Source organism: Zingiber officinale, chromosome 4A (assembly GCF_018446385.1).
Source record: "Zingiber officinale cultivar Zhangliang chromosome 4A, Zo_v1.1, whole genome shotgun sequence".
Classification (NCBI taxonomy): domain Eukaryota; kingdom Viridiplantae; phylum Streptophyta; class Magnoliopsida; order Zingiberales; family Zingiberaceae; genus Zingiber; species Zingiber officinale.
In genome coordinates this window covers 95,840,560-95,866,717 of record NC_055992.1, presented here as the reverse complement: position 1 = coordinate 95,866,717, position 26,158 = coordinate 95,840,560, and the positions used below count along the sequence as shown (strand labels likewise).

Sequence of the window (26,158 nt, the reverse complement as noted above, 5' to 3'; positions counted from 1 at the left end):
GGGCGAAAACGAAGCCGAGAAGAGATTAAGGTTTTCTCTTCAGCGGCCGGCCAAAGGGGACTTCTCCACGAGCTCTTCTTGGATTCGAGCTCCTCTCGTCAAGAAGGAACAGTAGGCATGAGGAAGAGGGCGAGTTTGCGAGATCCTCCGCAAGCCCTAGAAGCATTGGAAGCTTTCTTCTCCGGCTGTAAGTCCAAGAAAAGCCTAAGGTAAGACGCTTACTCACCTGCGGTAAGAGTAGCTCTCGGATTTCTTGTTTTCCATGATTTCGTAGCATGTTGTAAGGATAGTTTGTTTTGTGTTGCTGCCGTAAGTCCCAAGGGAAGAAAGGGGAAGAACGGTAGAGGTTAAGTATGTGGAAAGATTCCTTTCAAGCTTTGAAATTGGTATTTGTAGCTTTTGATTTGGATTTTTTTGTGTGACCATGATAAGCATGCTTGGTTAATTTTCCCTTGCTGCCGTGAGTTTGATAAAGAAGAGGAGAAGAGATCCATTAAGTTCATGTACTAGTATACCATGAAACAAAACAAGCTTTACATAGGTTTGAAGAGAAGATCCCAGCAGGTTTTAGCTTGAGTTGGAACTTGCTGTACAGTTTCAGATTTTCTTTTAGCATTTAGTTTAAGTTCTGTTAAATGTATTTCAGTTTTGGTATGAGGTTTATGTCTCTAGTTCTAGTTTGTTTTTCCTTAGAAGTTTCGAAGCTTATCCATGCTTAACTCAACTTACAAAACTAGTAAATACCAGATGCATAAGAGTATGTTTGATTTCTGTTTTAAGAGTTAATTATCATGAGGTTTTAAGTGTTGTACTATGTTATTTTTAGGCACTTCAATTTAGTATGACATGCAGATTTTATTAAGTTATAATGCAGAATTTTATTAAGCATTTTTATTGAGCTTAAGTGTAGATTTCTTTTGTATTCTATACATGATTATGTGTTACATAGTTAGTTTCATTCATAGATGCATATGAAAAATACCCTAACAGTATTTTGGGATAAAGAAAAGTGTGAGAAAGATAAAGAAAAGTATAAGAAAGATAAAGAAAAGAAAAGAAAAGGCCGAGGCCTTAAGTAGATCCCAAAGTCGAGACTTTAGGGATTTTTGGCACACAAGGTGCCTATTAAAATGCCAAGGCATTTAAAGAAGAAGTAATTAAGATTATAAGTATTTTACTTTTAAGAAGCGGCTAGTACCCGACTTCCGAGGTTGTCGTTAAACAAATCCAGGTGTTCAATTCCGAGGTCTTGGCCCTGGTAGACCGAGGTCTGCTCTTTTAGGATTGGTGGCTCGCTACCCCAACCTATTAGGGAACGCGCATAAGATGGTACTATGCCTGAGCCCAAGAAGAAGTTGATTACTATTTTGAAGTATTATAAGTATAAGCTTTTGAACTAATAAAACAATGTGTTTACAAAAGTTTACAAGTATTAAAGAATAAGTTTTAAATAAGTAAAATAAAAGAATAAGTTATTAAGTAAGTTTAATAAGAATTAGAAAGTGTTTAGAATTCAGTAAGTTAAATTCTTTATGCTAGCATGATAATATAGACTTGTCTTACATGTTTAGCCTTTCAGTATGTTTCTTTACTATTAGGAGAGCATGAGTTAGCTTACTGTTATTTGCTATTTATGAGCATGAGTAGCTTTGCATGTTAGCATTCAGTTTTAGCATGTTTCTATTTATATACATGCATATCGAGTTTTTGTGAGTTAGATAGCGCTTACTAAGCAAATTTTGCTTATAGACTACACTTCCTCTTACTGCAGATACAGGAAAGGAAAAGATATAGAAAGGAAGGCGACAAGGAGGTGTTCGAGGGATGTGTGATGCCAGGACTATGGAAGCCTTGGGACTTAGTTTAAGAATTTATTAAGAATGTATTAGATGAGTCATTTAGTCTTCCGCTGTTAGTTAACTGTATGTTTTTATTTTGTTTCCACTATTTATTACTTGCATGCTTTGATTTCATTAAACTGTGTGGTGATGTTATTCCTTTTGGTTGTGAAAATATATGTTCCAGCCGCCTGTGGCTAAGTATAGTTTGTTTGTATTGTTGATTTGGTCACCGGTACAGGGGAGATTCTGCCGAAATTTTTCGGTAGGGTTTCTTCAAGGATTTTAATCATACCGGTTAAGTAGAGTTAGTAGTTAAGTAACGGTCATCCTTAGAGAGTAGTAGTAGTAAGAAGGGTGGTCGTTACACCTAATGTCTTGGATGATGAGCAAAAGTCCAGATGGTCTAGAAGACCGATCTGGAAAAAGATAATCTCTCTTGAGAGGAGTAGGTGAGGGCGTGTTCCCCGAAGAGGGAATAGTAGGCGTCAGTCCGACCTAGAGTTTTAGCGAAACTCAAAGTCAGGACCAGACTGTCCGAAAGCTATCATAACTTATTATACTTCATATATTATTATCTAGACTAACTTTATTTTGCAAGAAGTAGAGGTAGCAGAAAAATCAATTCAAACGTTCGAAGTTGCTCCGGGTGCTTGGATGAGTTTTCGCAAGGGAGGTGTCGGGCCAAGCACCCTGGTTGTCTGGGCACCCGGAGTTGCTCCAGGTGTTGGAGTGTATACTGAAAGCCTAAGTTTTTGTAAACATTTATGTTAAATAAAGAATCACATTTGGTCAATTTATCTACATTTATTTGTAGTTGTTCAATTAATTTATATTGTAGATAACATAGTATGTGGTGTCACATATAGAAGATGATGTTATCAGTATCTTATAAATTATAAACAGTAGCTCATGACCAAAATGGAAAGGAACAAACCATTGGAAGGTTGTAGTGTAATTAGGAATTAGTTTATCTTGACTATATAATTACACTAGTACACTTAGAGTGTATTGAGTAGGACCATTTGAGGTTGTTTCTTTTATACTGACTTTATAAAGGAACAAATACCTCAGTTATTATGGAAGTGTGTGCTCTTAATGTAAAGCCCGAAAAATTCCTGAATTTATTTTAGAATTATTCTATGATTTTTCTGGAATTTTTAGATATTTTTCCAGAATTTTCCGAGTAGCGGAAGTAGCAAAAATAATTGGAACCGTAAAATAGCTTAGGCGGGAATCGAATCCGAGACCTATGGTTTACGGATAAGTTTAGTAACCGGTGTACCCAGCAGGGCCGTGCTGAAAGAAAGGAGAACCAAATATATTTATATTAGAGTTGGGTTCATTAAACCACTTAATATAAATTAAAAACTTAAAGAGGGTTTGGTTTATTTGAGAAGTTTGGTTCGGCAAAATCCCTCTCCACCGAAGCCCTCACGCCTCTCTTCCTCTCGGTTCCTCTCTTCTCTCGGCGCCCCAAGCACAAGCAAAAAGGAACCTAGGGTTCCTTCCCTAAGGGTCACGAGAGCACCTTCCGGCAAGATCTTCGATACAAGGACGTTCCCCTCCGCGAGAGGAACGCGTAGACGCAAGCAGCTCGTCGAGAAGGTCTTCGTCTCCGGAAACCTAACGCTTAGATTTGTAAGAATCTTTGCACACGAGGTAAGAAACCCCTCACCTGCAGTATAATTGCTCTCGCTTGTTAGTTTTGGCGTTAGTTTAGTAGTTTTACAGTTTTCAGTTATAGGGTGTGCTCTAAGTGCACACCAAGCATTCGGTAGAATGCCTAGTTCAGAAGGATGCACCAGTAGGCGTCCTAACAGCATGTAAAACGTATTAGAAACATTTTACTCAGTTTATTATCAGTTATTACAGCTATATGGATCAGATATCCATTGGGTGGGCTCCCACAGTAGCCTCTAGGTTCAGATAACCTAGCTCTAGGTTCAGATAACCTAGAACAGCAAAGTAAAATAAAACAGTATTCAGTATTTTACTTTTATTCAGTTGGCACTGTACTTGGATCAGATATCCATGGGCTGGACTCCCACAGTCGTCCCTAGGTTCAGATAACCTAGTAACCCTGCTGGATTCGGAACTTGCAATCCCGGGTCTCGTAGGGATGCGCGCACAGTAAGTACAGTTGCCAGGGCCCCAGCAGCATGTTTAGTATTTTCATCTATTATATGTATAGTTTTCAAATTTGAAACCAGTGATGAGAACACTAATTTAGCTTTTAGTTCAGTTCAGGTTCAGTTTACATGAGTTGAGTTCATGTACAGATTTAGAGATATGCATGATTAGTTCAGTTTCATGTTCAGTTATATGCTATGCTATGTTTCAGTTCCAGTTTATGCTTTGTATGATACCATGCCATGCCATGCTTGCATATTCAGTATGTTTCAAACAGCATGATTTAAAAACATAATCGCATCATTGCATGTTTTAGTGAGGTAGATGGTTTCTTACTAAGCTTTAAGCTTACAGATACTATTCTCCTTATACTGCAGATACAGGAAAAAGGAAAATGGACTAGCAGTGGAGGTTGGAGGTCAATGCAGATGAGGATGTGTGTGTGGAACTGGAATGAAAGATCTCAGGGATCTAACAAGCTTTATTTATGCATTAGAACTCATTAGCATTTACGTTCAGCACTTTCAGCTTATTAGTTTTGATATTTTCATTTTCATGCAATTTAGATTTGGAACGCATTGAACTATGAAAGAATGTTTTAAAATGTCAGTAACCATGCTGGAATGTTAACTGCAAGTGGTTAGAATTTTTATTAGGCATTAGATAGTTTATATGTGGAGTTGGCATGACCCAGTTTCTGAATTCAGAATGTCAGGTTCGAAATCAGAAACCCTGATCGGTCAGCCGACCGATCAGAAATGGGTTGGTGCCACTGGATCGGTCAGCCGACCGACCCAGGCACGAACAGAGAGTTGACAAGGGTTATGGATCGGTCAGCCGACCGATCCAGATGCGAACAGAAACATAGGAAGTGCACTGATCGGTCTACCGACCGATCAGGGTACTCCTGGATCGGTCGGTAGACCGATCCAGCTACGTCCAGCGGCGTACAGAATTGCTGGGTCGCGAAAGATGGTCACCGATCGGTCTCCTTGACCGATCAGGGACCATCTGGATCGGTCGGTAGACCGATCCAGTTGCGTACAGAACGCAGTAGAAGCACGGAGGCTCACTGATCGGTCTTCCGACCGATCCAGAGGGTGCCTCCGTGCCAGTATCAGCTGGAACGATCTATGAATCATTCCGATGGCTCAATCGACTCACGGATCGGTTGAAATGTCTGATTACAGCTAGCAGGACATCCAAGAGGCATAGATTGTCTCTCCTAGCATGTGTACAACACTTAGGTACTCTTAGAACGTCAAGTTAAGACTTCACAGTAATTAGTTTAGCAAATTTTAAATTAGCTCAGTTTTCCGTACAGTTAGTACAGCAGTATTGTAGCGATTCGCCTTACAACCTAGTCAGTAGAAGGCGGGTCGTTACACTTAATCCTAATATAATAACAAGCACATATATTTGATATTTATTTCTTTAATTTATCAATGGGTGAGATTTAGTTCGATGAATCAATAAACCCGATAAGTTGGGAAATGATATCACTTATAGTGTGTGTTGTTGATTATAGAAGGAAATTGTGTCCTAGAGATACTAGGTTGATAATGTCCCCAAGAGGAGCTCATAAGGATTGTCATGTTAAACCCTGCAGGTGGACTTAGTCCGACATGACGATAAGGTTGAGTGGTACTACTCTTGGACTAAGATATTAATTAAATGAGTTGTCAGTAACTCACTTAATTAGTGGACATTCGATACCTTAAACACAGGGAGACTAACACACTCATAATAATAAGGAGCCCAAAAATGTAATTTGGGATTGGTGCGGTAGTTCAATAATAGTTCTCTAGTGGAATGAATTATTATTGATAAAATTAAGTTGTGTGTTCGGGGCGAACACGAGATGCTTAATTTTATCGGGAGACCAAAACCAATTCCTCCTCTCGATCCCTATCATAGCCTCTTATTTATAGAGTACTATACTCATCTATACCCACCTTCTATACCCACCTAAAGGGAGCCGGCCAAGCTAGCTTGGAATCAAGCTAGGGCCGGCCTAAGCATGGTTTAGGGTGGTCGGCCCTAGCTTGAACCCAAGCTAGAGAGGGCCGACCATAATTAAATTAAAAAGGATTTTTATTTTTAATTTTTATTAAGTGGAAGATATAATTTATTAAAGAGAATTAAAATTAAAATATCTCTCTTAAAAGGATCTACAAAAGATTAAAGAAAGATAATAGATCTCTTTCCTTATTTGTAGATTGGATAGATATTTTATTTTTTTCTTTAAAAATTATTCACGTGTTGAAAAATTAAAATTATAGAAATTTCTTTTTATCAACCATGAAGGGATTATAAAGGGAAATTTTATTTTTTAAAATTTCCAAAGACAAATAAGGAAGTTTTAATTGTTTATTGAAACTCTCCTAATTTTTCTATTTGAGGTGGTCGGCCATGATTAATTGATTAAGAAATTTTATTAAAATTTTCTTAATTAATTATTATCAAAGAAAGTTAAGGAAATTTTATTATAAATAAATTTCCTTATTTGCTAAAGCCAAGGAATATAAAAAAAGGGGTAGGGATGCCTTTATGGGACACAACATCTATTATTTCTCTCCCTCTTTTCCTTGGTGTTGTGGCCGGCCATCATCCTCTCCCTCTCTTTCTCTTGTGGTGGCCGAATCCTTCATCTCCCTTGGAGCTCTTGTGGTGGCCGGATATTACTTGGAGAAGAAGAAGAAGAAGGAGAGAAAGCTTGCATCTCTTGGAGCTTGGTTGGTGTTTTGTTCTTCATCCTTGGTAAAGCTTCCTTATTGTTGGCCGAACTTAGCTAGGAGGAGAAGAAGGTGGTTGGTGGTTTCTCATCTCGGAAGATCGTTGCCCACACAACGTCCGAGGTTAGAAGAGGAATACGGTAGAAGATCAAGAGGTCTTTCTAGAAGGTATAACTAGTAATTTTTCCTTTCCGCATCATACTAGTTATTTATGGAAATAATATCAAATACAAGAGGCTTACGTTACTAGTGTTTTGAATATGTTTTTCGATGTTGTGTTCTTTTGTTTTATTTTTCCTTGTGATTTGATTGTTCTTTTCGGTTAACCTAAAGTTATTTTAGGAAATTAAATATTAGCTTTCCATAAAAGGTTTTGTCTAGTCGATGGTGGTTGCTCCCATATCCAAGAAGGTCGTGTGCCTCGCCACGTCAGTATTGGGAACCAATTATGGAAATTAATATTTAATGGAATTAATAACTTAAGGTGATTTGGGTCGAACGTGTTAAGTTCCGCAGGAGACCCAAGTCAAAACCTAAAAGAAGGAATAGATTAAGTTTTGGATCAAACGTGTTAAGTTCCGCAGGCGATCCAAAATTTAATTTAAAAGAACACATGGTAGCTAGGAAAAGATTCAGACCTTTGTACAAAATTTTTGTACAGTGGAACCTCTAGGTTTTCCGAGTAGCAACCAACAATTGGTATCAGAGCTAGGGTTTTGCCTCTGTGTATTTGGTATTAGTTTAATTATGCACATGTCATACATAATTTAGGCAGAATAATGTAGGATGTGCTAACTTTGTGGATGCAGGATCCAACTATTATGGCTTATAGTTTTATGTGTGTGATTGGATCCTTGGACATGTTAAGGGCATTTATATGTGTGTGCATGATTGTATTATAAAATACAGCAGGAGCTGTATTTAGTTTTATTAGTATTTTATTTTTGATCTAGATACATGTACATTCCTTTTATGGAATATAGGATCAAAATTGTAAAATTCTATTTATGTCGCGGATCGAATCTTGCAAAACTTGGAACCTTCTGAGGACCAGAGGCGCAGTGGAACAAGGAGCAAGATGGATGCGACAGCTAGACCCGATGGCGGTGGCCAAATATGGCAGCAGCTTGGGATGACAACACACGGAGGACAATTATAGATAAAAGCCATAATAGTTAAAAATTAGATTTTCTATTTATTGCTTTTATATTGTGCTATGTGTGTATGTTAGTATACATGTTTAGTAGGCTAGCATAGTTAAAATTCCTCATTTATAAATAACTAAGTGGGAGAGGGATTTTTAAGTAAAATCCATAGTCTCCATTACTGGTTTGTAAGTGATGCAAACAAGCTTGCGCGTTGGCTCTGAGTGCCTTCCTCCATATCGGATGAGCTTGTTTGTGGATCACTAGAACAAACTTCCATTTGGGATGACTATAGGAAGTTAATTAAGAGCGTGTGATCTTCCCCATCGGAAGGGGCACAATCTTATTAATGGACTTAGTGTCAAGTAATGGTATACACTTAGGCACAACTAATAGTATCCTTCCCATCGAAGTCATTGCTATTATTTGTGTGACCAAAGGATACCAACTATTAATTTTATTTGTCAAAAAGTTAGGTTGACAAGATAATAAAATTAATGGGTTAAAACCCTCCTTTTACAAATGTTGAATTTGTATACGTCCACACTATCGTGGCATACAAAATTCACGGTGGTTTGAGGTGTTGGTTAATTTAAAATAGTATTGTTTGAGGAATCAATATTAATCTAAATTTAGAGTTCTGACCAAAAGTTATTTGTGATTCTTAGGATGACTTTCAACCTACTGTCCATCATACTTCAACAGAATAGACTTACTGGACCTAATTACATAGATTGGAAAAGGAACCTAGACATTGTCCTTACTGCTGAAAGCTATAAATTTGTACTGACTGAGCCTTGTCCTGAAGCACCTACTGGTGAATCTACCCAAGAGGAGATTGAATATCATAGGAAATGGGTAAAAGCAGATGAGATGGCGCGGTGTTACATTTTGGCTTCAATGTCAAATGTATTGCAACATCAGCATCAAGATTTACCAACAGCTTATGACTACTATGCAAGAGGCAATCAGGATAGGGCTTCCAGACAAGAAGCCATGAGAAAGATAATGACAGCCACCATGCAAGAGGGTACTACTGTGAGGGATCATATCCTAAAGATGATGGCTTATCTGAACGAGATACAGATTCTTGGAGGAGAAATTGATGGGGAAACCCAGATCGATATGATCTTCCAAACACTACCTAGAAGTCTTGAGCAATTCCGCCTGAATTACAATATGAACAAAAGGGTATATTCATTGGCGGAACTACTGACAGAACTTCAGGCAGCAGAAGGATTGTTTCGTCACAACTCTCATATTCACTATGTTGAAAATGGTTCTACTTCTAAGCCGAAAGGAAAGAAGAAGAAGAAACAAGTTGGTTCAACAAAGAAAGTGAATAAATCTCAGAGTACAGGACCTAAAGCTGGAATGAAGAAGCCGAAGGGCAAGTGCTTCATCTGCAAGCAGTCAGGGTATTGGAAGGCGGACTGTCCTCGTAGGAATAAGAACAACAAAGGTATATCTCATGCTCTAGTTGTTGAAATATGTTTAGCGGTGTTATCTACCAGCACCTGGTGTGTAGATACAGGAGCCACTGATCATGTCTGCAATTCCTTGCAGGGGTTCCAGGAAACCCGACGACTATCTGAAGGAGAGATTACCGTCTACATGGGCAATGCTACTAAGGTGACAGCTGTTGTAGTGGGAGACGTCTACTTATCTTTTAGTAGAAATAAAAATTTGGTTTTAAGAAATTGTCTTTATGTACCCAGTTTTAGAAAAAATTTAATTTCAGTTTCTAAACTGTTTTTAGATGGATATTCAGTTTCCTGTAGTAACGATGTAGTTATTAAGAGAAATAAAGTGATTATCTGTTCTGGTACATTAGTTGGCAATTTATATATTTTAAATCCAATTTCTCCCACAAAGCAAAAAATGGAAATTTATAACTCATCTTCTAACTCAAATAAGAGAAAAGAACCTTCGGAAATGAATCAAGCATATCTTTGGCATCTAAGGCTTGGTCATATTAACTTAAGTAGGATTCAGAGGCTAATAGCCGATGGACTTTTGGGTTCATTAGAGTTGGAAAATTTTCCAACTTGTGAATCTTGCTTGGAAGGTAAAATGACCAAGAGGCCGTTCAAAGCCAAGGGGTATAGAGCCAAAGAAGTGTTAGAATTGGTTCATTCTGATTTGTGTGGTCCTATGTCTGTCCAAGCAAGAGGTGGTCTTGAATATTTTGTCTCTTTTATAGATGATTATTCAAGATACGGATACATTTACCTAATGCGCCGCAAGTTCGAGTGCTTTGATAAGTTCAAAGAATACAAGGCTGATGTGGAGAAACGACTAGGTAAAAGTATCAAGACACTCGTGGTGGCGAATACCTCTTAGGAGAGTTTAGGAATTACTTATCAGAGGCCGGGATTCAATCCCAATTGTCTGCACCTGGAACACCCCAACAGAATGGTGTAGCAGAACGAAGGAATAGGACTCTTATGGAGATGGTTAGATCAATGATGAGTTATTCAGAATTACCAAATTCATTTTGGGGATATGCTGTGGAAAAAGCAGTATACGTTCTGAACTTAGTACCTTCTAAATCAGTTTCTTCTACTCCCACAGAATTATGGAATGGGCGAAAACCCAGTCTAAGACATATTCGGATTTGGGGTAGTTCAGCACATGTGCTGAAACCAGATGCTGATAAGTTAGAATCTCGTACAGAAGTTCGAGTGTTTGTGGGATATCCCAAGGGAACGAAAGGAGGTTTATTTTATAGTCCTAAAGACCAGAAGGTCATTGTTAGCACCAATGCCCAGTTTTTAGAAGAAGACTATATAATGGATCACAAGCCCAGTAGTAAAGTTGTTTTAGAAGAACTAAGAGTGTTGGTTGCTACTCGGAAAACCTAGAGGTTCCACTGTACAAAAAATTTTGTACAAAGGTCTGAACCTTTTCCTAGCTACCATGTGTTCTTTTAAATTAAATTTTGGATCGCCTGCGGAACTTAACACGTTTGATCCAAAACTTAATCTATTCGTTCTTTTAGGTTTTGACTTGGGTCTCCTGCGGAACTTAACACGTTCGACCCAAATCACCTTAAGTTATTAATTCCATTAAATATTAATTTCCATAATTGGTTCCCAGTACTGATGTGGCGAGGCACATGGCCTTCTTGGATATGGGAGCAACCACCACCGACTAGACAAAACCTTTTATAGAAATCTAATATTTAATTTCCTAAAATAACTTTAGGTTAACCGGAAAGAACAATCAAATCACAAGGAAAAATAAAACAAAAGAACACAACTTCGAAAAACATATTCGAAATACTAGAATCGTAAACCTCTTGTATTTGGTATTATTTCCATAAATAACTAGCATGATGCGGAAAGAAAAATTACTAGTTATACCTTCTAGAAAGACCTCTTGATCTTCTACCGTATTCCTCTTCTAACCTCAGACGTTGTGTGGGCAACGATCTTCCGAGATGAGAAACCACCAAGCACCTTCTTCTCCTCCTAGCTAGGTTCGGCCAACACAAAGAAGCCTCACCAAGGACGAAGAACAAAACACCAACCAAGCTCCAAGGGATACAAGCTTTCTCTCCTTCTTCTTCTTCTTCTCCAAGTAGTATCCGGCCACCACAAGAGCTCCAAGCCAATAGAGAAGGTTCGGCCACAACCAAGAGGAAGAGAGGAAGAGAGGTTGGCCGGCCACAACATCAAGGAAAAGAGGGAGAGAAATAATAGAGGTTGTTCACCATGTAGCCTTCTCTACCCCCTCTTTTATAATCCTTGGTCTTGGCAAATAAGGAAATTTAATTAAAAACTTCCTTAATTCTTTTGCCATGAAAAAGAAAATTTTATTTAATTAAAAACAATTTTCCTTTTCTCAATTTACATGGCCGGCCACCATCAAGCTATAAACAAGGAGAGTTTTAATTAATTAAAACTTCCTAATTTATCTCCAGAAATTTATAAAAAATTTCTCCAATAATTTTCCCTTCATGGTGATTAATAAAAAGGAAATTTAATAAATTAAAATCTTTCTTTTAAACATGTGGATAAAAAGAAAGTTATCTCTAAAAATTAAAATCTCTCTTAATCTACAAATAAGGAAAGATATCAAATCTTTTCTTAATCTTTTGTAGAAACTAATAAAAGAGAATTATTAATTTTTAAACTTTCTTTTAAATCATGAACATGGTTAAAAAGGAAAGTTTTCTTAAAATTTAAAATCCTCCTTTAATCAACAAATAAGGAAAGATTTCAAATTTTAAACTCTCTTTTAAACATGTAGATGATTTACAAATAAGGAAAGTTTTTACCAAAAAATTAAAACCATCCTTTTAAACTACAAATAAGGAAAGAGATTAATCTCTTCTCTTAATCTTTTGTAGAAAGTTATAAAAGGAAATTTTTAATTTTTAAACTCTCTTTTAAAATCATGATATCCACATAAGAAATAATTTTAATAAAAATCCTTTTTAATATTCTAGTGGCCGGCCACCTAAGCTTGGGACCCAAGCTTTGGCCGGCCACCTACATAACTCATCCACTTGATCTTGGCCGGCCCTAGCTTGGGTTCCAAGCTAGCTTGGCCGGCCCCATTGGATGGGTAAGAAGGTGGGTATGCGGTGGGTATAAATCTCTATATACTAGAGGCTACGATAGGGACCGAGAGGAGGAATTGGTTTTGGTCTCCCGATGACGAACACACAACTTAATTTCATCAATAATAATTCATTCCACTAAAGAACTATTATTGAACTACCGCACCAATCCCAAATTACATTTTGGGCTCCTTCTTATTATGAGTGTGTTAGTCTCCCTGTGTTTAAGATAACAAATGTCCACTAATTAAGTAAGTTACTGACAACTCACTTAATTAATATCTAGCTCCAAGAGTAGTACCACTCAACTTCATCGTCATGTCGGACTAAGTCCACCTGCAGGGTTTAACATGACAATCCTTATGAGCTCCTCTTGGGGACATTCTCAACCTAGATCACTAGGACACAGTTTCCTTCTATAATTAACAACACACACTATAAGTGATATCATTTCCCAACTTATCGGGCTTATTGATTTATCGAACTAAATCTCACCCATTGATAAATTAAAGAAATAAATATCAAATATATGTGCTTGTTATTATATTAGGATTAAGAGCACACACTTCCATAATAACTGAGGTCTTTGTTCCTTTATAAAGTCAGTATAAAAGAAACGACCTCTAATGGTCCTACTCAATACACTCTAAGTGTACTAGTGTAATTATATAGTTAAGATAAACTAATACCTAATTACACTACGACCTTCCAATGGTTTGTTCCTTTCCATCTTGGTCGTGAGCTACTGTTTATAATTTATAAGGAACCGATAACATGATCTTCTGTATGTGATACCACACACCATGTTATCTACAATATAAATTAATTGAGCAACTACATTTATCATAAATGTAGACATTTGACCAATGTGATTCTTATTTCTAGATAAATATTTATACCAAAAGATAGGCTTTTAGTATACACTCTAACAAAGAGAGGACACGTCTATTTTAGTACCAACAGTACAAGATGAAGTACCACAAGAAACTGCAACACGTGTCACACATGATACACAACCACAGACAGTGCCTTGTCGTAGTGGGAGGGTTGTAAGGTAGCCTGAGAGATTTATGTTTTTGGGAGAGTCTTCGGACTTGATCCCAGGTAAACATGAACCTGATCCCCGGACATATGACGAAGCACTCCAAGATATAGATGCAGCATCTTGGCAAAAGGCGATGAATTCTGAAATAGAGTCTATGTACTCTAATAAGGTCTGGGAGCTTGTAGAACCACCTGATGGTGTAAAAGCCGTTGGATGCAAATGGATCTACAAAAGGAAAAGAGGGACAGATGGGAAGGTAGAAACCTTCAAAGCCAGGCTTGTTGCGAAAGGGTACACTCAGAAAGAGGGAATCGATTATGAGGAAACCTTTTCACCGGTAGCCATGCTTAAGTCTATCCGGATACTCTTATCCATTGCTGCTCATATGGATTATGAAATTTGGCAAATGGATGTCAAGATAGCTTTCCTTAATGGAAGTCTTGAAGAGAACATCCATATGAAGCAACCAGAAGGGTTCATTGAAAAAGGCAAAGAGCATCTAGTGTGCAAGCTCAATCGGTCCATTTATGGACTGAAGCAAGCTTCAAGATCTTGGAACATCCGGTTTAATGAAGTAATCCAGTCATATGGATTTATTCAAAGTCCGGATGAGTCTTGTGTATATAAGAAGTGTAACGGCGTGGTGGTATTTCTTGTACTATCGTAGATGATATTTTGTTAATTGGCAACAATGTCAAGATATTATCGGGCGAAGGGTATGGTTGTCAAACAATTTGATATGAAGGACTTAGGAGAGTGTGTACATTCTTGGGATCAAAGTAATAAGGGATCGCAAGAAAAGAATGTTGTGTCATCCCAAGCTTCATATATAGATACAATCCTTGCTCGTTTTAGCATGGATTCCAAGAAAGGTTTCTTACCTTTTAGGCATGGAATAGCTCTATCTAAAGAGATGTCTCCTAAGACATCAAAGGAGATAGAAGACATGAAAGCGGTTCCTTATGCCTCGGTGTAGGAAGCCTTATGTATGCAATGCTATATACCATGATATTTGTTTTGTCGTGGGCATGGTCGTAGATATCGAGTAACCTCGACAAGGACATTGGATGCGGTAAAGCATATATTAAAGTACACGAGAAGGACTAGAGATTATATGCTAGTTTACCAAGCAGACGATTTGCTCCCTGTGGGTTACACGGATTCAGATTTCCAATCAGATAGGGACAACAGTAAGTCTGCATCAGGCTATGTGTTTACTTTAGGAGGTGGAGCCATTTCATGGAGGAGTGTTAAACAGAAATACGTTTCGGACTCAACCATGGAAGCAGAGTATGTAGCAGCCTCTGAGGCAACTAAAGAAGCAGTATGGCTCAGGAACTTTCTAATGGACTTAGATGTGATTCCTGGTTTACCCAAAATCATCACAATTTATTGTGATAATAGCGGTGCAGTTGCAAACTCGAAGGAACCACGAGCTCATAAGGCAAATAAACATATAGAGCGCAAGTACCACCTGATACGAGATATCGTGAAGCGAGGAGAAGTTGTCATCGCCAAGATTGCATCAGCGGATAACCTAGCAGATCCTTTCACTAAGGCCCTTCCGGCGAAAGCTTTCGATCGGCATGTGGAGGGAATGAGAATCAGATGTATGGTAGAAGATATGGCAGCTTAGTCATTAGTATAAGTGGGAGATTTTTGGAGTGTATACTAAAAGCCTAAACTTTTGTAAACATTTATGTTAAATAAAGAATCACATTTAGTCAATTTATCTACATTTTTTTGTAGTTGTTCAATTAATTTATATTATAGATAACATAGTATGTGGTGTCACATATAAAAGATGATGTTATCAGTACTTTATAAATTATAAACAGTAGCTCACGGCCAAAATGGAAAGGAACAAACCATTGGAAGGTCGTAGTGTAATTAGGAATTAGTTTATCTTGACTATATAATTACACTAGTACACTTAGAGTGTATTGAGTAGGACCATTTGAGGTTGTTTCTTTTATACTGACTTTATAAAGTAACAAATACCTCAGTTATTATGGAAGTGTGTGCTCTTAATCCTAATATAATAACAAGCACATATATTTGATATTTATTTCTTTAATTTATCAATGGGTGAGATTTAATTCGATGAATCAATAAACCCGATAAGTTGGGAAATGATATCACTTATAGTGTGTGTTGTTGATTATAGAAGGAAACTTTGTCCTTGAGATACTAGGTTGATAATGTCCCCAAGAGGAGCTCATAAGGATTGTCATGTTAAACCCTGCAGGTGGACTTAGTCCGACATGACGATAAGGTTGAGTGGTACTACTCTTGGACTAAGATATTAATTAAATGAGTTGTCAATAACTCACTTAATTAGTGGACATTCGATATCTTAAACACAGGGAGACTAACACACTCATAATAAGAAGGAGCCCAAAAATGTAATTTGGGATTGGTGCGGTAGTTCAATAATAGTTCTCTAGTGGAATGAATTATTATTGATAAAATTAAGTTGTGTGTTCGAAATGAACACGGATGATCGGGAGACCAAAACCAATTCCTCCTCTCGGTCCCTATCGTAGCCTCTTATTTATAGAGTATTATACCCATCTATACTCACCTTCTATACCCACCTAAAGGGGGCCGGCCAAGCTAGCTTGGAATCAAGCTAGGGCCGGCCTAAGCATGGTCCTAGCTTGAACCCAAGCTAGAGAGGGCCGGCCATAATTAAATTAAAAAGGATTTTTATTTTTAATTTTTATTATGTGGAAGATATAATTTATTAAAGAGAATTAAAATTAAAATATCTCTCTTAAAAGGATCTACAAAAGATTAAAGAAAGAGATTAGATCTCTTTCCTTATTTGTAGATTGGATAGATATTTTATTTTTTTCTTTAAAAATTATTCACGTGTTGAAAAATTAAAATTATAGAAATTTCTTTTTATCAACCATGAAGGGATTATAAAGGGAAATTTAATTTTTTAAAATTTCCAAAGACAAATAAAGAAGTTTTAATTGTTGATTGAAACTCTCCTAATTTTTCTATTTGAGGTGGCCGGCCATGATTAGTTGATTAAGAAATTTTATTAAATTTTTCTTAATTAATTATTGTCAAAGAAAATTAAGGAAATTTTATTATAAATAAATTTCCTTATTTGCTAAAGCCAAGGAATATAAAAGAAGGGGTAGGGGTGCCTTCATGGGACACAACCTCTATTATTTCTCTCCCTCTTTTCCTTGGTGTTGTGGCCGGCCATCATCCTCTCCCTCTCTTCCTCTTGTGGTGGCCGAATGCTTCATCTCCCTTGGAGCTCTTGTGGTGGCCGGATACTACTTGGAGAAGAAGAAGAAGAAGGAGAGAAAGCTTGCATCTCTTGGAGCTTGGTTGGTGTTTTGTTATTCATCCTTGGTAAAGCTTCCTTATTGTTGGCCGAACTTAGCTAGGAGGAGAAGAAGGTGGTTGGTGGTTTCTCATCTCGGAAGATCGTTGCCCACACAACGTCCGAGGTTAGAAGAGGAATACGGTAGAAGATCAAGAGGTCTTTCTAGAAGGTATAACTAGTAATTTTTCCTTTCCGCATCATACTAGTTATTTATGGAAATAATACCAAATACAAGAGGCTTACGATTCTAGTGTTTCGAATATGTTTTTCGATGTTGTGTTCTTTTTTTTATTTTTCCTTGTGATTTGATTGTTCTTTTCGGTTAACCTAAAGTTATTTTAGGAAATTAAATATTAGCTTTCCATAAAAGGTTTTGTCTAGTCGGTGGTGGTTGCTCCCATATCCAAAAAGGTCGTGTGCCTCGCCACGTTAGTACTGGGAACCAATTATGGAAATTAATATTTAATGGAATTAATAACTTAAGGTGATTTGGGTCGAATGTGTTAAGTTCCGCAGGAGACCCATGCCAAAACCTAAAAGAACGAAGAGATTAAGTTTTGGATCAAACGTGTTAAGTTCCGCAGGTGATCCAAAATTTAATTTAAAAGAACACATGGTAGCTAGGAAAAGGTTCAGACCTTTGTACAAAATTTTTGTACAGTGGAACCTCTAGGTTTTTCGAGTAGCAACCAACACCAGGTGCCTGGACGGACAAAACTCATCGACATGATGAGCTGGAGCGTGACGACTGGTCGACCCACGTCAATGGTCCAAGAGCCCGGAGGGGGTCTGGATACCCAGACGTGGATAAACTTCAAGGATGAAGTTTTGACGAGAACTCACCACGTCAGCATAGTTTGTTGGTCCAGTCAGCACCAATAGTCAAACCTAAGTTTTGATGAATGGCAAATAGGTTAAAGTTAGATGTGTTGCTATCTAACCTTGCTACCGAGTGTGTAGGTTTGACTAAACCTAGTTAGGATGTTCAATTCCCATTAGGTTAAAATCCAGATGTAGGATTCTGGCAAGGGTCGAGATGTGCGATTCCCAATAGGTGAAGACCATATGTGTGATTTTGATAAGTCAGGATGTGTGATTCCTGAGTGGAGAAGACCGGATGTGTGGTGTCGGCCTTTTCACATGTCACGAGGCACTCCAAATTAATAAAGATTGAAACTCATTAAAATTAAGACAAGTGTTGTAGTAATGAGTCCCAAGTCATATTTTTCCAAGGATAACTAGTAAATGTATACATATCCTAGAATTGATTCAAATTGAGTTCTTCGCATGAGATCAAGAACAGATTCAAGTAAGGTTGATCTCCTCTAAACATTATCACCTCCATTTCATCAAATTAGCATCAATCTATCATCATTAACTCAAGAATTTCAACTCACAAATTATCTATTCTCACACATGATCATTAACATACAACCGAAGTAAACAATCCGAATTTCAAGTCAATCATTCAACATTGAAACTCCATCTCGGATACCACAAATCTAATGTAAAGAACAAGAATTAACTAACTAAATTACCAAAACTAAACAAGCTTGTGTTAACAGAAATTCTAATTCAAACAGAATCTAAAATGCAATTTCTCATCAAGATTCGGATTGCAACACATAAACAAAATCAGAATTACAGGAAAGACATCATATATGGGTTTTCAAAGAAAATTCAAACAAGAACTGAAATAAGAAAGGAAATTCAAAGATTAAAGTGTAAGCTACCTATCAGATCTTCAGATCTGAGCAATTCATGAATGATTTAAAAGAAAACATAAACCCTAAACATTCCACTACCCAAATCCAAGTTCAAACCTCTACAATCTGCCGAGCAACAGAAATGCTTGAAGAAACCTCCCCTCAAGCTTTCAACAATTAATCTCTAACCTCCAACTATTACCAGTAGGTGCTCATAGTCTTTGGAAACCTCCCCTCTAACTCCCATCCTTCTGATAATCTCACCAGCCAAAGAAAACAGAGCTTGACTCTGTGAATTTTGCAAACCGGATCAAATGGCCAATTCATTCAAGTTATGTTATGGAATGGAAGTTGGAATGAGATCTAAGACTCAAAGAAACCTCCCTCTTAGCTCAGTTGGATGTGAAAATCGCTGAACAAGAAACCTCCCTTACACAGGATCGCGGCGATGAACATAACCAAGACGTGCCGAGAAACCTCCCTCCAGCACTCTCTGATCACCGGAAGATGAACGCCGGTAGCTGGAGATCGTCGTCGTTAAAGAAGTTAGCTCTCAGATCTGGTTTTGAGGAACAGGAGCATTGGTGTAGTGGTGAAGAAGAAGAACTACTGTAGCAAAATCACGACACGCCGAGCCCAAGTGTACATTGTAGCTTCTCAACGTTTTAAACAACTTCAGTTCTGATCAGACGGCTAAGGATTCTCGGCGCTTGATCAACGGTGGAAAACATCTCCGATCTGGATCAAAAGGTACTGATCTTCATCTATGATCCAGATCTACTCCTCATTAGGTTGGATGAGCCGGATCTTCAACGGATGACTCAGATCTACTTGATCTTTAATGGACGGTCCAAAACACTTCAAGGCTTGATCGCTTCGTTTAGCCCTAGATTTAAGCCCAAGCGTGGCCTGATCTGATTGGGTCCATGACCCTTTTGATGCCTACAAAATAATAATAAAATATTAGCATCAAATACCATGAAAATAGGCTAATTTGTAATTAGGTCCAAAATCATATGCAATTATGAAATATGAGGTAAAATGTGAAATTAAGTTATGAAAAGATCATGAAAAATATACATTATGAATTAAAACAATATAGAAAAATCATGGTTATCAAATCCCCCACACTTAATCTTGGGCGTCCCGTTCAAGTCAAGAAAACTAAAAATCATCTCCACAAAATTCCCTAGTAATACCTAGAAGATAGTAAAAGGTAATTAACTAAGGTCATCTTAAAGATCACAAACAATCATGAATACAATTCAAACAATAATCAGTAAATATGGTGGTTTCAATCCAATTGAAAAATTAAGCAAGTTGCAATCTCACAAGGTATTCACCTATTCTAGCCCTCACACTCAAAAATGCATATTAGTGGAACTCACTCAATGTCACTCACAACATTTCACTACCATAAGCTTGCTTATTTTCTAATTCTCCACCACTATAAACATAGCATACATGAATCAAAAGGATTTATCAACAAGAATCAAAATGGCATGAAAAAGAACAATAAAAGTAAGTGAAATAGGCAAAAGAAAAGTATTTAATGAAGAAAATGAGAAGATGAGAGTATTGGAGGAATATACTTGATGAGTTGACCATTATGATGTGAAAAGAGATGAATACCATTTGTCGTTACCAATTCAAAATATCAAGCTAACCTCCCTTTCAATTTGATGGCTAACATAGAATCTTGATACTCTATCTTCCATATTTGATACTCTTTTGATGTGCCCCTTTTTTTCACTGTTTTTCCACTTCAATTCCATCACTTGGAGACTCAAATAATCTCAACTCAACTTATGGAGAAGAGTTCCCTCCCCCACACTTAAAATTTGGTCGTCTCGGACAATGCAGCAAATCATGAATTTCCAATCTTGATACTCTTCCAGACACATTTCTTGTATCCAAACTGCAGATTTTTTCTTCTTTTTCTCTGTTTCTGTCTTTACAGATTCAAACATCAGACTTTTGTATCAGTAAGCATTTTCCTTGTTCAAACTCAAATTCTTAAGCCAAAACTAATCAATTCTGAGGCCTTCTTTGGTAGATCTCCTGTATTCATTTAAACAGTTCAACAAAAAGGTTCAGAAAATCAGATCAAGGACTCAATTCAAAAATTGGATTTAAGGTTTGCTGGTTTTGAACAGTTTTGATAATATCTATAATGCAATTTATAATTGCAGTTTCAGAAATTTGATACTCTTTATTTAAGGTATTTGCTTGAATCATGAAGAATTAAGTATAACAAAGGGTATCAAACAGCTCTGGAATAATTAAAACTTCACTTCAACATTATACTGATAAGGACACAGAATTAAAACTGATTCCATCAAAAATAGCATCAATTATTGGCACAAAACAGTTCTGATATCCATTGGCCAAATTGTAGTCACTGCTTTTCTTTACTGCAATTTTTCCTTTGTCTTTCTTTCTCTGCATATTTGAATTCATCATAACAGAGGCCACTTCTAGCTTTTCTTCTCAGTTCTGAAACTCCCCAGTTAGAAGTGTAGGAAAATCCTCTTAGATTATTATCACAGAAAATTGCAATCATTTAGTTGGAGCTCTTGAATTCCAACTTCAGCAACTTTAAGTTTCTCATTAGCTGCATAACTCTCCATTCAGTTAACTTCATTCCTAAAAAAAAATTGACTCCAACAGCAGCCCTTTGACATAACATCCAAAAGCACAAAATATTGGCACTAAACAGGATATAATTTCAGCATTTTAGAAAATGAACAGCTCTTAACAAAATTCCTCTTGACAAATTCAGCATGTAAGCTTTAAGGAATCTACATAAAGAATTTGGTACGCTGCAGATCTATGTTAATGCTCAATTACAGGGACTGCTCTACTGTTGATCAACACTTGATCTTGTTCTGATACTAGCTTAGGACCCATCTTACAATTTACTGCACTGAAAATACAGATTGAGGTAGCAGCAATACAACTTTCATCTTGCTGATGGACTTTGAGTTAAATTTTTCTGATTTTTGATACACCTTGATACCAAATTCTGCATTTCTAAATTTCCAGCTTCTTTGAATTTCCCAGCACTCATCACATTCAACCATGCTAAAATCCACTTTTGAGTTTAACAATAACCAGGAAGCTGTACAGAAAGTTGGCACATAACTAGTCCAAATTGATACACAACTGCTACCCTTTACAGAAACACAACAACAGCAATATCAGAAATCAGATTGTCTATGTTGTTGTCACTGAAAACAAAAGGGACCAATGTTGTGGAGATTGATACAAAACTGGCACACTCAAATAAAAAAAATTGCAGTTCCTAATCTGTTGCTCTTGCTCCAAAATTCCAGTAACAAATTGCAGAAATCAGCTTCTACTTCCAACAACATCTGAAATCAGCAACTTAGAGCATCAGCTTAAATTCTCTTTTAGGTTTATGGTTACTCCACACTAACTAAGAGTGATGCAACTTCCAACAAATGCAGAATTACAATAGAAACTTTCTGCTGCTGGACTAAATTTCAGAAATCATTTCTGGGAATTCAGCAACATCAATTTACTTTGTATCAACTTTGTATTGTTTAGCCGCCAAAAATCTTGATACTCCTTCATCTTACTTCTTAAGATCTCTATCAATGCATACTCGAAAGAATTCCAAGTTTCATCAACTCTAGCTCCTTAAAATTGATTTCCAAATGGGTACAGAAATGCTTCATTCCTTATTCTGCAGAATTCTACACTCTAAATTTCTGCTCTTTATTCATTTATATTTTTGCAGTAGTCATCCTCTTTAGTTTTCACTTGTTGTGATCTCAATTCAAATCATGGAAGTATTAGCATGGAGTAAGGAACATATCTTAACAGAATTCCACTTGAAATCCCATTAATCAGAAACTTAGACAAAGGAATCAGCATTCAAAGGATCAATTCCAACATACATTGCTGAATTCTAAAATCTGTGACTCAGTTTAAAATCAGGAATTCAAAGGTAAGGGTTGTAACACCCACTAAGCTTTAAGAATAAATATGAGAATGATGAATTTGCCTTAGAAAAATAATAAGAAGTGAGTTGAAGTAAAAAGAAATAAAATGAAATAAAAAGAAGTGATGGTCAAGGATTGAACCTTGAACCTCTTATATTACAATTCATAGAATTAATTAGTAGAAATAAATTGGGATAGAGAGAATATATTGATAGCAAAGGAGGGAAACTCATGATAAAGGTGAGAATAAAAGATAGCCAAAAGAAAACAAGAAAAGAGCAAGAGAAAGGCAACTTGCCTTCCTCCCTTTCTCTCCCTCTTCCTCTTTGATATTGCCGAAATCTTAAAGAGGAGTTAAGGGGATTCATTCCCCCTTATTTCACCATGAATGATGAGGATAAATAAACAAATAAAAATAAAAATAAAATAGAAAAAAAGGCTAAGGGAGAAGGAAAGCAAAAAAACTAAGTTTGCTACCTCTTCCCCCTTAACATAAAAGAGAATATGTAAAGGGAAAATTCTATTTTCTCTCATTTTTCTCATTCTCTCCTCTCCCTCACCGAAACCTCAGTTCCCCTCTCCTCCACCTTCAGCCCCAAAGCCAAATTTTTCCCTAAGAAAAAGCCTAAGATACAAGGAGGACTTAGCAAAGGAATCAAGGGAAAGGAACTAGAAGAAGAGGCTACTTCTTCTTCACCATACCTTAGATCCACAAGCGAAAAGGATGTAAGCTTCCCCTCACCTGTGGTACAAGGCTTTTATGTGTTTTTCGGATTTTATGAGGATTTTAAAACCTAGAAACAAGTTTGAGAAAATTCGGCTAAGAAGAGCTTTCAAAAATCTAGTGATGTTTAACTAGTCTTCACTACATGATAGATTTTCTATGCCATGGAAAAGGGTTCTTCTTCATGTTTTTATACCTATATGATGCTTGATCAGAGAAGTACTTAACCCTAGAATTTCGGCCAAAAATATTTTTAAGAGGCTAGGGAAATTTATTGTTTTACCCAACTAGTACAAGGTTCTCCCTATGAAATATTAGGGATCATGTATTAGTTTTCTTGTTTAGAAGATATTTGAACTAAAAGAAAATCCACTCATATGTTTCGGCCAAGAAAGGGTTTAGGGTTAGGAAGACCCTTAAATTTAAATAAACATGCTCATGTGATAGAATACAAATATCTTAAAAGAGTTGTGTAACGACCCAATTTTTTCCATTAGGAGTTTTAAACGTTCTTAAAAATATTTAGAAATGTTATAGAAATATTCTAGAGATTTTTAGGAATTTATAGAGTATTTTTATGTAATTTTTGGAGCTCGTTTGGTATTTTTACCAAGAGGAAGAAGTTTAAAAAAAAAAAAAACCGAATGTGTTTAAAGCTAGGTCTCGAACCCGTGGTCTCGGGTCAGACACGACCCAACCGGACGCGGCTAAACCATCTGGGCTATGGCTGTTTTGTTAATAATATATGAGATAAGATGTATATGATGTAGAAAATGGTAATGGAGAATAATAGCAAGGAAAATAAGTTGAAGAAGCTGGGTTTCGAACCGAGCTCCTCGGCCCAAGCAGAACTCGGCCCGACCAACCGAGCTATGCTCGATTTGTTAACTAGATGTGAGAACAAATTTATATAAGGTATAGTTAGGAACATTGAAAATAAATCGAAACGAAAAGTGCGCGGCTGAGGAATTGAAGCTGCGACCTGGGACTTGGTCAAAACCGCAGCCAACCAACTCTTTCGCGAGTATTTCGCGAAAAGGTAGGGTGCGAGATATATATATATGTTAAAATTGAAACCCTAGTGATAAGAAAAGAGAACTTAAGTTTCTTTTTCCCCGAACCTTTCTCTCCTTTTCTCCTCTTCCCTTCTGCGATGGCGCGGCGGCGATTCCTTCTCGGGCGGAAACGAAGCCGAGCTTAGGGCTCAACTCCGGCGGTCGGCGAGCACTCCTCTCCGTCGGTTCTTCACAGATTCGAGGTCTCCTCGTTGAAGAGAGCTCGTGGGCACGAGGAAGGGTTGGAATTTGAAGTATCTCCGCGAACCCTAGAGGTTTTCTCCTTCGGTTTGAATTCAAGAATCAGGTAAGACGCTTACTCACCTGCGGTAAGAGTAGCTCTCGGATTTCTTGTTTTCCATGATTTCGTAGCATGTTGTAAGGATAGTTTGTTTTGTGTTGCTGCCGTAAGTCCCAAGGGAAGAAAGGGGAAGAACGGTAGAGGTTAAGTATGTGGAAAGATTCCTTTCAAGCTTTGAAATTGGCATTTGTAGCTTTTAATTTGGATTTTTCTGTGTGACCGTGATAAGCATGCTTGGTTAATATTCCCTTGCTGCTGTGAGTTTGATAAAGAAGAGGAGAAGAGATCCATTAAGTTCTTGTACTAGTATACCATGAAACAAAACAAGCTTTACATAGGTTTGAAGAGAAGATCCCAGCAGGTTTTAGCTTGAGTTGGAACTTGCTGTACAGTTTCAGATTTTCTTTTAGCATTTAGTTTAAGTTCTGTTAAATGTATTTCAGTTTTGGTATGAGGTTTATGTCTCTAGTTCTAGTTTGTTTTTCCTTAGAAGTTTCGAAGCTTATCCATGCTTAACTCAACTTACAAAACTAGTAAATACCAGATGCATAAGAGTATATTTGATTTCTGTTTTAAGAGTTAATTATCATGAGGTTTTAAGTGTTGTACTATGTTATTTTTAGGCACTTCAATTTAGTATGACATGCAGATTTTATTAAGTTATAATGCAGAATTTTATTAAGCATTTTTATTGAGCTTAAGTGTAGATTTCTTTTGTATTCTATACATGATTATGTGTTACATAGTTAATTTCATTCATAGATGCATATGAAAAATACCCTAACAGTATTTTGGGATAAAGAAAAGTGTAAGAAAGATAAAGAAAAGTATAAGAAAGATAAAGAAAAGAAAAGAAAAGGCCGAGGCCTTAAGTAGATCCCAAAGTCGAGACTTTAGGGATTTTTGGCACACAGGATGCCTATTAAAATGCCAAGGCATTTAAAGAAGAAGTAATTAAGATTATAAGTATTTTACTTTTAAGAAGAGGCTAGTACCCGACTTCCGAGGTTGTCGTTAAACAAATTCCGAGGTCTCGGCCCTGGTAGACCGAGGTCTGCTCTTTTAGGATTGGTGGCTCGCTACCCCAACCTATTAGGGAACGCGCATAAGATGGTACTATGCCTGGGCCCAAGAAGAAGTTGATTATTATTTTGAAGTATTATAAGTATAAGCTTTTGAACTAATAAAACAATGTGTTTACAAAAGTTTACAAGTATTAAAGAATAAGTTTTAAATAAGTGAAATAAAAGAATAAGTTTTTAAGTGAAATAAAAGAATAAGTTTTTAAGCAAGTTTAATAAGAATCAGAAAGTGTTTAGAATTCAGTGAGTTAAATTCTTTATGCTAGCATGATAGTATAGACTTGTCTTACATGTTTAGCCTTTCAGTATGTTTCTTTACTATTAGAAGAGCATGAGTTAGCTTACTGTTATTTGCTATTTATGAGCATGAGTAGCTATTCATGTTAGCATTCAGTTTTAGCATGTTTTTATTTATATACATGCATATCGAGTTTTGTGAGTTAGATAGCGCTTACTAAGCAAATTTTGCTTATAGACTACACTTCCTCTTACTGCAGATAAAGGAAAAGA

General features: G+C 36.9%; 1 long non-coding RNA gene across 1 annotated transcript; it reads left to right on the top strand.

Moving 5' to 3' along the window:
• Nucleotides 1–26,158, top strand: LOC121973463. The gene is made up of 3 exons (XR_006109620.1): nucleotides 1–209; nucleotides 24,573–24,927; nucleotides 26,146–26,158. It is a non-coding gene; the product is annotated as an uncharacterized LOC121973463 (long non-coding RNA).